Source organism: Ursus arctos, unplaced genomic scaffold (assembly GCF_023065955.2).
Source record: "Ursus arctos isolate Adak ecotype North America unplaced genomic scaffold, UrsArc2.0 scaffold_11, whole genome shotgun sequence".
NCBI lineage: Eukaryota > Metazoa > Chordata > Mammalia > Carnivora > Ursidae > Ursus > Ursus arctos.
This window is the reverse complement of record NW_026622775.1, coordinates 11,783,449-11,800,734: the sequence shown is the minus strand read 5'-3', so window position 1 is coordinate 11,800,734 and position 17,286 is coordinate 11,783,449.

Here is a 17,286-nt window from a genome sequence, read left to right as displayed (position 1 = left end):
AGCATTTCCTTTCTCTTTGGAAACCCCTTACTTTTGCACCTTAATGAGACACTATCTAGGTTGCTACCCAAATCTATATATCCTGAATTGCAATTCTTTGATCTCAAATAAATGCTTTTGCTTAAGTTTTGCTCCCTGACAATTTTAGGTCGACAGTTCCTAGGACACCTCTGAAAGAGTTTGGAAAGATGGCAGACCATGTCCATCTTCTATCTAGAGATTTGCAATGCACAAGAATCTTTTAAAATTCTGTAGTACCTAAATGTGTTCCACTCAACTAGAATCCCATGGAACTCCCTTTGGGAAACAGTAATCCAGATTGGTTTGTGTTGACACTGTGTATGTTTTTGTGAGAATAAAAACTGGAATCTGAGTTAAAAAAAAAAAAAGAAGAAGAAGAAGAAATCCATGCAGGACTGAGTTGCGTTACTCGGAAGGTTTACTGGACAATCTCTGCTTTTCCTTTCACTAGCTCTTTGATTTTGATCTTCTGACTGTGGTTACTTGAAGAACCCAACAGGCACCTTGAAAGCCTTTCTTCCCAGCCTCTGGGCTCTTCCTAAGTCAGAGGCCTCTTCCTCCACCACAATAGCCCCAGCGAGACCTTTCTGCTTTTTTCCCCTGTCTGTTTCTCCTTCCTTGCTTTCTTTACCCAGAATTTGTATTGAATGGAGTTCTTGCTGTATTCTTTCTTACCAAACCTTGGCCTCAGGCCAACTCCAGTCCTGGCCTCCAGTGCCTTAGCCTGCCCAGTACCACTCTCCTTGAGCTAATGGAGGGGTTTTGGTATTCAGCAAGGTCTTATAGCTGTGAGAAGGAAGGAGCAATGGAAGGAATTAAAGTTGTCTAAGGGGAAACACTGCTGAGCTTCCAGACTGGTCCACTAGGTCTTTGATCACTATTTGGGTCAACTTGGGGGCACTGGAGCTGCCCTGTCTGTCTGAACTGAGCTCTGTTCCCCCGCAGAAGGAAAGACTGAAAGATCTACTGGGGAGTTTCAGACCTGGAAAGGCTGCAAGAAGGAGTCAAGATTTATCACTTAGTCAGAATCGAATTCACGTGTAGCACAGAGCCAGCCCGTTGCTGCAGGATCTTTATGCTGGTTCCTCTTTTTCCCACATCTCATTTTCCCCTTTTTGTTTAATCTCTTCCTTCTGCTTGGTATCTGTTTAGATCCTCCTATAAAACCATTGATTCAAACTATGGGCCCAAGGAGATAAAAAAAATCAAGGCATTCAGAAACTTTCTGTGGCTGGATCCCAACAAGGATCTTGACAAACTCTGATCAGTCTCCTCTGAGCTCACTTCTGGACTAAGCTTCAAACTGGGTCTATAAAAACTGCAGACTCCCTCTCACCGCATGCCTGCCCAGCCCGCCAGGCGCTCGCACGCACACACACACACACACACACACACACGAAGAGATGTGAACAAACACTGGCATGGTATCTAGCAGCTTAAGGCCACATCCCTAGGATGACTCTAGCACCCCTTAAGATGCCTGTCTGCTTTTTTGAGAAAGCTCAGTGAATTCAGGAGAATTCACCGTTTGCTCCAGCCCAAACTGGTAAAAGGCAGACAGGCCACTGAATTCTCTCATACAGCAGTGACTTTAGAAAACTTTAATTATAAATCCTTTCTCTGACCCTTTGAGCCATAAATCTTCTACCACCTAGAACTGTCTTTTCAAGGACCCGGGAGCTGTCAGTTTGCAATGCAAACATTCAAGGGGATAATGTCACTCTCTGCTGTGGTCTGGTGCTCACCTTGCTCAAACTTATCTCCTTGCCTTTTGTAATAAACATATGAGAAGTGTGTTTCTTCTCTGGATAAGCGCCATTGAACAAACACGGAGGTTCTAGTCACATGGACCAACTCCCTTTACAATGCTCAGTGCCTTTCCTTTAGCACCTCCCAGCCTTTAAAAGGGCTCCTGCTTTGGTTTCAGCCAAGTTGAGTTCAGTTCATGCCGGACTTTCTTTTCCTGTTGCAACTGTTATTATTGAATAATGTCTACCCTCACTGCTTTAACTAGAGTCTAGCTTCATTTACCCTTGACAGTCAGAGTGTTGTTTACCTTCAGCTTCTCCCGACCTCCATCCACATGCTCTTGGCTTGTTCTCATTCCTTCCTCGTTTTCATTTCTTTTTCACGGAATCCTGGAAGTGCAATGGCCAGACTCTCCTGACAAAGACCAAACCTTGCTCACAGTGAAGCACAGTAGAGGGTGTGAGGTGGCTAGGTCTTGTCATTAGCATATTATCTAATTTCTTTCTGAAAGATTGACTCGACTGTTAGATAAGACTGTATAAAAACTCATTTTCTCTAGGATCTTTTCTTTCCCTTCACCTCAACCTTTTCTGTTCTTTCTGCTTATTCTTTTTGCATCAGGGCACACTCAGAACATTACATTGTTTTTTGTTTTTTTTTTTTTTTAAGATTTTATTTATTTGTCAGAGAGAGAGAGAGAGTGCGCGAGCACAAGCAGAGGAACGGAGTGGCAGGCAGAGGGAGAAGCAGGCTTCCCACTGAGCAGGGCGCCTGATGTGGGACTCAATCCCAGGACCCTGGGATCATGACCTGAGCTGAAGGCAGATGCTTAACCAACTGAGCCACCCTCACGCCCCAGGGCACAGGATTAAACACTGTCCTATGTAACACAGGCATTTTATTAATATCATTTATGTATCAACTCTAAATAATCCCGAAGAATTAATACCCCTATTCATATACATGGTTTTTAAAGACATCTTTGATATTCAGGAGAAAATAGAAAAAGAAAAGATAAATGCAACATAGGGTGAAGTATAAACCTGTTATTCAGTTTTCAGGCTTGCTAAACAGATAGTAAGAGTCTTTTGCTTGTAACAAATTGTTTATATGGTTCTTCCTTATAAAGGTAGGAAACTGCAGTGAGAATTGTCAGAGCACAGTATAATGACTTGGTTCTCAGAAGGGCAGAAGGAAAAAAAAAAGAAACAAATAATGTTAATATTAAAACTGCACAAACATCTTAGTAAACAAAGGAAGAAAATTAAGTGAGTGCTTTTTTCTATCAATACCACCAGCTGGGAGAGGTGTTCTCTGTTCTAGGAAGCCCACACTATATAACTGTTTTCTAAATAAAAATTAATGAATGTACTAAAAAGACTACAGTAAGCAATTCATTTTCAAGTCTCTAGGGGTGGTTACTCTGATGTATTTCAGAGGTTGTTGTGTTATGATTTAGCTACCTTTTAAAAAATATATTTAGATGGGATTGTTTTCAAAGCAAGACATTCAACCTATATAAAATCATTATTTAAAATTAATAATTCATAGGCTAAAAATCAGTGTTTACTGAACTTAAAAATGTGTTTTTCTAAGCAATGTCAATAATAAAAGATCTTACTTTTATATTGTACTAAGTTACCCTTAAAAATTCCACTTAGTGCTTGGACCAAGTTCAAATATTCCTTTTACCTACATAAAGTTTAAAAATTTCATGCAGGTTTTCAAGTTTCATGCAGCCCAAAAAGAGCATCATAACCTGTTATAAATGTGAAATACTTTTTAAAATTAGGTGGGCCTCCTGGGCGGCTCAGTCACTTACGTGTCTGCCTTGGGCTCAGGTCATGATCTCAGGGTCCTGGGATCGAGCCCCACATCAAAGCCTGCTTCTTTCTCTCCCCCTGCCTGTGTGCCCTCTCTCTCTCTCTCTCAAGTAAATAAATAAAACCTTAAAAAATAAAATAAATTAGATATACCATTTTGAATAAATATTAACTAAATTGGGGAAAATAATAGTATAAATAAAGCAGAGGGCAGACTAAGTGAATCATGTAAATTTTGGTAATTTTAATCATATATGGTTGAATATTATGGAATGAATCGTGTTCCCCCAAAATTATATGTTGTAGCCCTACCCTCTAATGTGACTATATTCTTAGATAGGGCCTTTAGGGTGATAATTAAGGTTAAAGGAAGTCATGGGGGTGGGTCCCTAATCTGATAGGACAGGTGTCCTTATTTGAAGAGAAGGGAACGCCAGAGTTTTCTCTCTGCACATGTGCACAGAGTAGAGGCCATGTAAGGACACAGAAAGAAAGCAGCTGTCTGCAAGCCAGGAAGAGAGACATCACCAGATACCAACCCTGCCAGCACCTTGATCGTGGACTTCCAGCCTCCAGACTGGGAGAAAAATAATTTCTTGATTTAAGCCACCCAGTCTGTGGTATTTCATAATGGTAGCCCTAGCCGACTAATACAGTATATTAATCACAGATGAGTATCACATGGTGCGGAGCTGCGTTTGGGAGGTTAGCTCCATCAGTCTAGCTATTTGCAATCCTGCTGTCTATGAGATAATGCCTAGAGACAAAATTTGATCACAGTACTACGGCTGCTTGGAGACTGAGATTCATGAATGGGTGTTTCAAGCAGAAACTGTGCTTTCTTCTGTGCATTTATCAAAATCATCTCCCTTAGGGATCTTGTTTCAAGAATAGAAAAAGAACATTCACAAAGCAATGGGTGTTAGTTACAGCTGTTATAAGTGGGCCTCTAAAATAACCTCTCAGTGGTGACGGAGGAGACACCACATGGCATTTAAAAAATGAGCAGTAAATGGTCACTCTGTTTCATAAAAATGTTTATCTCTTTATAATTTCAGAGGTTATTCAGTGAAAATGTGACATTGCCATTCCATGTAGTCAGAAAAAAAAAAAATACTGATTACCAAAGCAGGTTATATAGTAAGCATGCAGATCAGCAAGCACTTTGGTATGCTTTGTTTTCTTTATGAACCAGTGACTCTAATTCTGGACCACATCCAGATTGTAACAGAGCACTGACTAAATATGGAACCTACCCTCCATTAGGTTCCCAGACATTCCTAGAGAAATCCTTCTTCTTGTATGGACTGAGTTTCCAAGTGCTCCAAACTAAAAGGATATTAGTACGGCCAAATGAAAGAAAGAACTAAGTGTATCTTGTTTGTTAAAATCATACATAGTTTCATGCATGGATAAATCTCATCAAGATAATGGTGAGCATATAAGCAAATGCAGAAGGGAATATATAAATGGTATTATTTACATGGAGTTTAAAGTATGTATAAATGTTGTATATGTTATGGATATATACAAATGTAATGACTGTTACAGGAAATTTGTAAAGCAATCCAAATGTATTTGTGGTCTCTAGATAGGGAAAAAAAGGATAGAGTTGAGGAGAGATATATAAAGATCATCACTGATATCAGAATTGTTTCTAATCTTTAAAAATGTTTGATGCAAATATAAACAATACAATTAAATAGGTTTAAATAGAGTAAACAAAAATCTGTAATGTTATTCTTTGTACTGGAAAAACTAAATAACTCAGGTATGAATAGAAATACCCTAATGCACATGACATATTACCACAAATATGCCATTTCCAATTATTATTATTTTTAGATCACATAACTCTATCAAAATAAGATTCCTGCTATCAGTTGCTATCATTGTTACTAAATCTATTTTTTGCTAACATAAGTTTGTAAATGATTTCAAATTCCAGTTCAGTTTAGCCATACTCTCTAATCTCTCCAACAGTTTATAATTTAAAATATATTTTTTTTAATTGTGGCTCACTTCATTTTTGTTTTGTTGTAGTTCAGGTAAAATATAAGTAAAATAAGGTAAATAGATCGGAAGCACAAGATGCCAGGTGGCTAAAATTTGGCAACCCCTGCTCGCATCACCACATACCATCAAACAGAAGATATTCATCATGTCAGAAATTTCCCTCAAAGCCCTTTCCAGAAAAATCCTATTTTGAATGTATGTGTGTTTATATGTGGATGTGTGTACCTTTAGACACTTTGTTCTGTTTTATTGATTGATTATCTGTCCATCCCTACAACTTGTGATCAGATGTTGTAGGAGATAAAAATGGTGATGTTTTTCAAGATTATTTTCACTTCTAGGTCCTTGCTGCATTATGTAAATTGATCAAGTAACTTCTTAATTTCTGCAAAACCTCCTGATTTTTATCGGAATTGCATTCAATCATGGATCCATTTCATTCCACGAATGTTATTTTGTAGTTTTCAGTATACATTTCTTACATGCGTTTTGTTAACTTTAGTCTTAAGTAACTGAGCAAAGAAAGTTTGTAACTGAAATTTACTATTTTAGTTCCCTGGAAGCATAAACAAAATATCAGCAGAGTGTGAGAATCTGTGAAAACCATTCAGTTAAAGTCTTACAGTGCAGGGTTTGCCCAGCTTATCTGATCATAAACATATAGCAGTGGTATTCATAAATTCCTTGTCACGGTACACAATAGCAATAGTACTCCAGAGAAAAACATGTTGCAGTTCTAAGAAGTCGTTATTTTCTACATTGCTCAGCTCTTGATACCTGCCTGGAAGTGCAAATTGACAGAGCTGATGAAACTGCCAAAGGGAGAGAGACAAGGAGTCCAGTGCTTGCGATGACGTAATGAAAATATACATAGCTATACGTGAATTAAGTTGGCCCCAGATCAATAATGTAAATCAAAGGGGGGAAAAAGACAAGGAAGGGATAAAGAGGTAGGACTCGATTCATTTTGCTGTGTAAGAACTATGATTAAAAGACAGCTCCAAAAGAAGCAGAGAATAGTTTTAAACAAAGGAGGCATTAGATCACCAGGAAGAAGTTAAATGCAACATGCAAATATGGTTTGTCTGAAAAGATTGTTAGCAATCAAATTTCTAAGGTTTTATTGTCCATTAGCCAGTCTGGTCTATTAAAATCATCACACTGAAAGGGAGAAACTAGAATCTATTATACAGACATACAATGGAGATATTGCAAGTTCAGTACCAGACCACGGCAATAAAGCACATATCACAATAAAGAGAATCAAATGATATTTTGGGTTTCCCAGTGCATAGAAAAATTATGAATACAATATATTCTAGTGCAGTAACGTTATGTCTAAAAAATATAATATATTCTAGTGCAGTAACATTATGTCTAAAAAAACAATGTACAGACCTTAATTAAAAATACTTCATGCTAAGGGTGCCTGGGTGGCTCATTCAGTGAAGTGTCTAACTCTTGGTTTTGGTTCAGGTCATGATCTCAGAGTTGTGAGATCGAGCCCCGCATCAGGCTTCGCACTTGGCAGGAGTCTGCTTGAGACTTTCCCTCTTCCTCTGCCCCTCCTGCTCATTTTCATTCTCTCTCTAAAATAAGTCTTTATTTTTTAGAACTCTTTATTATTTTATAAAGTCTAAGCGCTATTTCTGGTAGCATCTTCAGGACACGCAGCTTCTGAAGAGCATGGCAAGATGTGTTGCAGGGGTCTTTCTGTGAATGTTGCTGAGTTTTATGAAAGCTTATGACCTCAGGCTATGCTGACTGGTTTTGTTTTCCATGGTCTTTTGCCCTGATTAAAATTTTAGTTTTTCTCCCTTGATACAAGCAAATCCATCTTGTGTGTTAGCTTTGGTTAATTGTTGGAGTCTTGTTTTCAGTAATCAGGGTGGTGGTTCCCGAAGGTTGGGGTGACTCTGGCAATTTCTTAAGATAAGACAACAATGAGGTTTGATGCCTCAATTGATTTTTCCTCTTGTGAACAAATTATCTGTAGTATGTGATGCTGTTTGATAGCATTTTACACAGAAAAATTTCAAAATTGGAGTTGGTTCTCTCAATCCATGCCACTACTCTTATCAGCTAAGTTTATATAATGTTCAAAATCCTTTGTTGTTATTTCAACAATCTTCATGGCATTTTCACCAGTAGATTCCATCTTGGGAAACCACTTTTTTGTTCCAGCAATAAGAAGTAATCGCGTATCCTTTAAAGTGTTGCCATGAGATCTTAGCAAATGAGTCACACTTTTACTTCTTGTTCTCTTGTGATGTCTACTGCATCTTCAGTTACTTCCTCCCCTGGTCGTGGACCCTTCAAAGTCCTGCCTGAGCGTGGGAATCAACTACTTCCAAATTCCTGTCCATGTTGATATTTTGACTTCTTCCCATGAATCATGAATGTTCTTCATAGCATCCAGAAGAGTGAAAATTTCCAGGAGGTTTTCAATTTGCTGTGCTCAGATTCATCAGAGGAATCACCATCTCTGCCTGTATGGTCTTACAAAATGTGTTTCTTAAGTAATAACACTTGCAAGTCGAAATTACGCCTTGATCCATGGGCTGCAGAATGGATATTGTGTTAGCAGGCATGAAAAAAGTAATCTCATTGTCTATCTCCATCAGAGCTCTTGGGTGACTATGTGCATTGTCAATGAACAGCACTATTTTTAAAGGAATCTTTCTTTTCTTTCTTTCTTTTTTTTTTTTTTTAACTCCTGAGGAGTCATTTTCAACAGTTGTTTTGAAATATTGGGTGAATGATGTTGTTAACAGATGTGTTATCATCCAGGCTTTGTTCCACACACAGTCCAGAGCACAGGCAGAGTAGATTTAGCATAATTTTGAAAGGCCTTAGGATTTTTATAATGGTGTGTAAACATTGGCGCCAACTCGAAGTCACCAGCTGCATTAGCCTTTTACGAGAGAGCCAGCCTATGCTTGGAAGCTTGGAAGCCAGGCATTGACATCTCCTCTCTAGCCATGAAAGTCCCAGATGGCATCTACTTCCAGTTTAAGGCTGTTTCCTCTACATCAAAAATCTATTTTTTATTACAACCACTTTCATGAATTACCTTACCCAGATCTTCTGGAGAACTTGCTGCAGCTTCTACGTCAGCCCTTGCTGCCTCACCTCGTACCTTTATGTCATGGAGATGGTTGCTTTTCTTAAACCTCATGAACCAACCTCTGCTAGCTTCCAACTTTTCTTTTGCAACCTCCACACCTCTCTCAGCCTTTGTAGAATTGAAGAGAGTGAGGGCCTTGCTCTGGATTAGCCTTTGGCTGAAGGGAATGTTGTGGCTGATTTGACCTAACCAGACCACTTAAACTTTCTCTGTATCAGCAATAAGAATGTCTTACTTTCTTAGCATTTGTTGTGTTCACTGGAGTAGGATTTTTAATTTCCTTCAAGAACTTCGCCTTTGGTGGGGGGCACTCATCTGGCAATTAAATCCACTGTCTTATATGGGTGTGGTTCATGGTCCCTCAAAACAATTACAATAGTAACATCAAAGATCACTCATTCATAGATCACCAAAACAAATATAATAATAATGAACAACTCTGAAATATTGTGTGTGTGTCCTGACTGCTGACCAATCAGCCGTTCCCTCATCTCTCTCCCTCTTCTAGGGCCTCCCTATTCCCTGAGACACAATGGTATTGAAATTAGGGCAGTTAATAACCCTGTAATGGCCTCTAAGTGTTTAAGTGAAAGGAAGAGTCACACTTCTCTCACTTGAGATGAAAAGCTAGAATTGATTAAGCTTAGTGAGGAAAGCATGTTGAAAGCTGAGATAGGCTGAAATCTAAGCCTCTTGCACCAAAAAGCAAAAAAGCGATAAAGTACTTTTTATGTAGTCATGTACTTTTGAAAAAATATAAGGCTATTACACACATAGGCTACTGTATAGTATAAACATAACTTTTATATGCACTGGGAAACCAAAAAATTCATTTAACTTACTTTATCATGGTATTTCGCTTTATTGCAATAGCCTGGAACAGTACCCACAATATCTTTGAGGGATGCATCTAGTTTTGCATTTTCCTGGGGGAAAAAAGTAAGCAATTGAAGTATAACTTCGATTATCTCGAGTGGTCCCATGGTTCGTTTTAATTATAATTAAAGTCTTTATCCTGTCATTTATTACCTCTGTAACAAGTATTTAAAGAAATGTTACTAGACAACTGTTACAATTTATAAATGTCAGGTGGTATTATTGAGTAAACAGATGCTTCTGTGAGTGCATGTGTCCCTTTTCACAACCACTAATAAAGCAGCAATATCAGTTAGTTTGATTTTGTGTGTGGAAGAAACGTTGCTGCAAACATTTACTCTCTTTTCCCTCCTGGTGTTTTCCCCTGTGTATATGTGTGAGTTGGTTAGCACTGACCCGCTGAGGCAGTCCCATGCAAGACAGTACTGACCTCCTCAGGACCCAGCACCACCACTTCTGTTTGCTTCTAGATCTATAACCAGACTCAAGTCCCTATAGACCCCTGAAGATGAGATACAAAGTGTGACCCATGAAGAGATCATCCTCAAAAACACCAGATGAACTACTCGTATGTGTGCATACAGAAATCTGGGAAAGATGTGAGGGGATGAATACTCTGAGTGTGGGACACTGACGGAAAGGACATAAAGCTGGATCAGGCAATACTTCTTTACATGGGCTCACAAAACTGAGATTCCACACTTAGTGTTGCAGCTGGGAAGTTAGAAAAGATTTCCAAAATTCGTTGGCTTGGTTGTCTGACACATGGACTAAAAAGTGACCTACCTTTTGGTGAAATAGGAAATTAGACCTGTCTTAGTTTAATGTAGAGGAAGGGATTTGAATGGCTTAGGGAAATTGAAATTCTAGAGTAGATTTGTCCTTGGAGACTAGGAGAATACAGAAGACGTACCTTTTACCAATAGTGTGAGAAATGAACTTGTGAGGGGAGCCTCGGGATCTTAGAAGAGCACCATAATTGCTTTTCTCTTTAGGCCATCCTCACAGTGGGAACTGGGGCCACTGAATTGGGAAACCTACATGCAGTGGGAGTTACTAGATTCTGGAGTAACAGGGGTAAATTGTGGTGCTCAACTTCCAAAAGCAGGATTAGTGTGGTTACCATTAATGTGGCCAAAGTAGCAATCAGAATAGTCCAATTCACATAGACCTATGGTATTGGCTAGTTGATCACAGTATTCCTAGAAATGAAATAGATAAGAAGTTTACTAAATTCTTATTTACTTTATCTGTTTAAGCAGAAACTTTCTAGGCCAAGTAGCAAAGGTCTAATCTGAATCATAAAAAGAGAGTCAGAGCCCCTCAATTAATTCCTAAACTTATACCAGTTTATAGACCCAGAATTCCTTAAATGAAGGGGAGGCTGGGTCCCCTTGAGGAAGGACCAGTACTCCAGTAGCTAAACTACCAAAAATTTGTTTTGCATAGTGTTTCTACCATTCTTCCCTATAGGGACCTACAGCTTTTTACCAGGGTAATTGCACTACAAAAATGAAACATTTCTACATTTCAGAGACTAGTGGACACTGGCTGTGGACTGACATCAAATCCAAGAGACCTGAAACATCACTGTGGTCCACCAGTCAGAGCAGGAGTTCATGGGAGTCAGGTGAGCCATGGAGTTTTGGCTCATCTCACATCATACCCACTGGGTCCCTGAATCCATCCTGTGATCATCTCTCTGATTCTAGGATGCATAATTGGAAGAGACGAACTCAGCGGGTGCCAGAATCCCCACATTGGTTTCCTAACCTGTGAAGTGAGGTCTATGATGGTGGGCAAAGCCAGGTGGCTTTTCCACTCCTGGAGGGATTGAAGTGATTAGTGCTCTCATCTAGGATTTGAAGGCTGTAAGAGTGGTGATTCCTACCACATCCCCACTTAACTCTCCTATTGGCCTGTGTAGAAGACAGATAACTTGGAAAATGACAGTGTATTAGCATAAGCGTAACCAGGTGATGGCTCCAAATGCAGCCTGCTGAAGCAGATGTTTCATTGCTTAAGCAAATTAACACCCCTTCCCCTCCAGTACCTGGAGTTGCATAACTATTGACCTGGCAAAAGCTTTTTTCTTAATAAGTATTAGTAAAAACTACGGGAAGCAGTTTGTTTTCAGCTGGCAAGGCCAACAAGAATCATTCATTGTTCTACCTGAGGGATATATCCGTTCTCCAGCCTTATGTCATGATTCAGTTTGCAGGGATCTTGATTGCCTTTCCTTTCCACAAGATATCACTCTGGTCCATTACATTAATGACATTGTGCTAATTGGGATACAGTAATCAAGAAGTGGCAACTATTCTAGACTTTTTAGTAAAACATTTGAATGTCAGATGGTGGGAAATACTGCAAATCCAACAAAAATTCAGGGACCTTCTATGTCAGTGAAGTTTCTAGGGGTCCAGTGGTATTAGGCATGTCAAGACATCTTCCTTTCAAAGGGGAAAGAAAAGTAGTTGCATCAGGCCCCTCCTACAGTAAAAAGCAAAGAGCCTCCTTGGATTTGGGAGATAACATAGTCTTCATTTCTTTGTGTTACTGCAGCCCATTTGCCAAGTGACCTGAAAAGTTGTTAGATTTGAGTGGGACCAAAAACAAAAGGTGGTTCTGCAATAGGTCTACATTGCTGGGCAAGCTGCTCTGCCCCTTGGACCATATGGTCCAGCAGATCCAATGGTATCTGAAGTGTCAGTGCAAAGAGGAATGCTGTTTGTTGACTTTGGCGGGTCCCTGGAGGTGACTGTAGTGCAGACATTTAGGATTTTGGAGCAAAGCCCTGACATCCTCTACAGCTAACTACTCTCCTGCTACCGAGCCTTAGTAAAGATTGAACACTTAAACATGGGCCACTGATGAGCTGCCTAAGCTGCCCGCCATGATCTTGGTTATTGTCTGACCCACTGAGCCATAATGTTAGGAGTGCACACAGCACTTCATCATCAAATGAAAGTGGTATATACATGATAATGTCCACACAGGCCCTGAAGGCACAAGTAATTTTCCTGAAGAAGTAATTCAAATGCCCAGGGTCCCCACTCCTGCTGCACTGCCTCCTCTCTCACAGTCTGTATCTATGGCTTCAGGGAAAGTTCCCTACAATCAGTTGACAGAGGAAGACAAGACTCAGGCAGGTTTATAGATGGTTCCCAGGTAAAGAACTGTGGCCAGCATAGGTATTTGCTAAACGCAAATGGAATATGGAATGGATTGTGGGAAAAAGTAGTTATGAATACCAGCTATTACGTGACTGGTTACAGAAATAAAGACTATAATTGTCACGAGTATTTCCTCTTATTTTGTTATACACACATTTGTATGTGTGGTGCGTGGGTATTAAGCAAGTATCTTTGTTTTCTTTCCTCTTATTTTATTATCATCTAACATAAGATGTATTACTATATATCACACTATTTATTGTTAGGTTTAAATCATAGTATTTAAGGTATGAGATAACAAAAAATATTGCTCAAGGACTTTACCTCTTCTTCTGTGGATGGGGTTAGTACATTTTCAGTTGTGTGCGGGGTAGTTGTACTAGGTTAGGTAGAATTATCCTTGTTATTGTGTTTATTTAGATATTAAGCATGGTTTGCAGAGATCAATAAGAGTGTACTTAACCATTAAGATGGTTAATTTTATGTATCAAATTGATCGGACCCCAGAATGCCCAGATGTCCAGTTAAACATTATTACTGGGTGTGTCTATGAGAGTGTTTTAGGAAGAGATGAACATTTGAATTCATGAACTAAGTAAAGTAGATTGCCCTCCCTAGGGTCATCATTCAACTCATAGAGGATTCTAGTAGAACAAAAAGAAGAAAGTTGAATTCTTTCTCTCCGCTGATTGCTCCAGACATTGGTCTTCTTTGGCCCTTGGACAGAAATTTACACCATCGGTGCTCTTGGTTTTCCAGACCTTCGAACTTGGATTGAAATTTATACCATCAGCTCTCCTGGGTCTCCAGTTTGTAGAGGAGATGGCCGATTAAGAGACTTCTCAGCCTGCGCAATCATGTGAGTCAATCCCTTATGTTAAGTTTCCAATGTATATGTAAATACGTATGCATATATATTCTACTGTTTTTTTCTTTAGAGAACACTGAGTAATACAGAATGTGTGTGTGTTTGTGTGTGTGTGTGTGTGTCTAGAGTGATTGAGAGAGACAGCGATAATAAGGAATTATATATACACCAACAATTAACAGTGAATGGACCTAAATTTAAAAGAAAAAAATGTATTTTTGCTTTTTAACTTTCTAAGGTTTTTTTGGAGTATGATATAGAATGCTATCAGGAAAAATGAAATCTTCATTTTTTAAAAGAAAAAAAATGGACAAAGGTATCCCTGTGAAACTTGATTGATAATAATACTGTGAAGAAGATAAACTTTATGAATTCAGTCGTCAGTATAGAGAAATGCAAAAGAGGTCAAGAGATATTGGCTTTCTATTTTCTAATTATTTAGAAAATATTGTCTTGTCTCTATTTAAATGCCTTCTTGAAAGACAAGGACTTAATTAGTTACAATTCTGTATAGAAACATGAATACCTGTTTGAATTTTGTCAAATGATTTTTCTGTATCCATTCAGATGGTAATGGTCTTTATCCTTCTTTCTGTTAATGTGGTTTATCATATTGGTTGATTTCCCTATATTGAACCACCCTTGCATCCTAGGAATAACTCCTATTTGATCATGGCGTATGATCCTTTTAATATGCTGCTGAACTTGGTTTTGCTAATATTTTGTTGAGAAATCTTTTGTGTCCACGTTCGTCAGGGTTATTGACCTGAACTTTTCTTGCGGTGTTTTTGTCTGGCTCTGGTATCAGGGTGATGCTGACTTTATAAAATGAGTTTGGGAGTGTTCCCTTCTTTACTCTTTTGTAGGAGTTTAAGAAGGATTGGTATTAATTCTTTAAATGTTTGATAAAATTATCCAGTGAAGCCATCTGGTCAGGACTTTTCTTTGCTGAAAGTTTTTGAATGCTAATTGAAGCTCCTTGTTTGTTATTAGTCTGTTCAGGCTTTCTATTACTTCAAGATTCAGTCTCAGTAGGTTTTTGTGTGAATTTATCCAGTTCTTCTAGGTTGTCCAACTTGTAACATATAATTATAACGGTGGCTCTTTATAATCTTTTTTAAAAATTCTATGGCATCTGTTGTACTATCTTCTCTTTAATTCCCAATTTAATTTATTAAGTTAAATGAAATCGAGTTTTTGTTATATCCCAGGAAGTCTGGCCTATTGTGTTTTTTGTTTGTCTTGAGATATAAGCAGAATAATGTAACAAGGTCCCTAGGAGCCAATGTAGTATTATAACATGGTTCAGTTATTTTACTAATAATCAATTTGTGTGGGGAAACTGCATATAACTTCATATAACCCCCTACTTCCAATTTTGTACCCCATTTTATCAAGTAATTATTTTTTAAATAACTTTTTGTTTCTTGGATGGAAGATTTAGCCTACAGCCCCTATGTGTTGTTATAAAGAGTAATTTTGCAAGCAAGGTTTTTTGGCCTTCCCTAGAAGTCTGCTTTTATATCAAACAGGCAATTGGAGACTGGAATGAGTTTTCCAGAATTTATGGAATGGGTACCCTGGCATTAGAAAGGAAAAAAGTCCTATAATATCCTAGGTTTAAGACATGGATCATATGCTTAACTCTTTTTATTATACTCACATGTACTGGCCCACATTTAAAATAATAAAAATAAAAGCTAAGTGGGCTTCCACTTCCAATAGTGGTAGAGTAACAGGGTTAGGACTTACATTCTTGCTATATACTGCTAAACAGTTGGCCAAAGTATGTGAAAAAATATTTTTAGGCAGTGGACAGCAAGCATCACAGAATTGCTGTGAGCTTTCCTTACTTCACCTTGCCTGATGACACAATCATCCAGGGAGCAGGGGTGGGGATGCCGAACAGAGCACGGTGATCCCCTTAAGTTGAGGTGATCAGAATTCAGGGAGGCTGAGGTGGCTGTAAGTTACAAAGTAGAGTTCCAGAGAGAAAGAAACAATGCTAAAAAAATAAATGGGGATCTCATTGAGTCAGATAAATATAAAGCCAGCCGTGCAGGTATCAGGCAAGATTCCATGAGACTGTGCAAAAAAAACTCACACATGGCAGACAGTTGTTTAACTAGCTGGAACAGAAAGTGCTCATTCATCACCTGGGGCTTTGAGAGGAGATCCTAGAGTGGTCAAACATTAAGAGTAAGGGCAAATTATCCCTAGATTGAATACTGTCCTAGGCACACCCATAAATAGTTTCAAAGTAAGCCTCTAAAGCAGGAGTGTACAACCTTTCCTTACAGTAAATTTTTTACGCTTTGCAGGCCACATATGAAGTCTTTTACATATTATTAGTCTTTGCTTTTGTTTTGTTTTGTTTTTACAACCCTATAAACATATGTATTAGTTTCTTAGGCTGATATAATGAATTAGCATAAACTAAGTGGCTCAAAATGATAGAAATTAATTCTCTCAGTTCTGGAGGTTAGATTTCTGAAATCAAGGGGCATGCTTCTTCTAGTGAAGAATCCTTCCTTGCCTCTTAATAGCTTTTGGTGATTTCTGGAGAGTCCTTGGCTTGTAGATGCATCACTCCAATCTCTGTTCCTTCTTTACATGGCCTTCCTCCCTGTAGAGACATATTTCCGTGTATCTGTGTCACTTCTACGGAGACAGGTGATTGGATTTAGGGCCCAGCCCAATCCAGTGTGACCTCATCTTAACTTGGTTACATCAAATTAAGTATTTCCCAATAAGGTCACATTAACAGGTACCAGATGGACATGAATTCTTGTGGGGAGGGGCACCAGTGTGAAAACCATTCTTAGCTCACAGGCCATTAAAAAAAAAAAATTAGCTCATGGGATTAGATTCAGCTCATATGTCATAGTTTGCTGACCCCTGGTGTAAGTCAGTAACATCAAATCAAACTACAGTAAACTGAAAGACTTTATTTTTTACTGTATGGCTTAATTGTGAAAAGGCCAAATAGAAAAAAAAATACTTTTAGATACCAGCATATTTTGTCATATGTAGCATACCAGGAACTATCCAATTAGAGAAGCAGAGTAATGTAGAACACACCCTAATAATATTTAATTAGAGGGGCACCTGGGTGGCTCAGTCGTTTAAGTGTCTACCTTTGGCTCAGGTCATGATCCCAGTGTCCTGGGGTGTCTCATGGACTCTCTGCTCAGCAGGGAGTCTGCTTCTCCCCCTCCCCCCCCCCACCCCGCTGCTCCCTCTGCTTGTTCTCTCTTGTGCTCTCTGTCAAATAAATAAATAAAATCTTAAAAAAAAAAAAGAAAATACAGTCCCATCTAGTGCAGCAAAAAACACCATAGTTTGAAACACCTTATGTTCTTATATTTAATTAAAAACATTTAAAAAATCAAGTGTTTATATATTAGCATCTGAATTCACGACTATAAAGTTCAGGTAAAAAAGAAAATTCTAACACCAGGGAAAAATAATAAAAACAGAGTCAGAGATAGTATCAAATAGTAATAAAAGTACAATAAAGAAAAAAAGCTGGTGTATCCTTTTTAATAACAATTTCTAGCCTTCATTGTCTTCTTCCCTCCTCCAATAAGACAACTGCTTCCTTAACTGCAAGTTTACACTATAGAATTT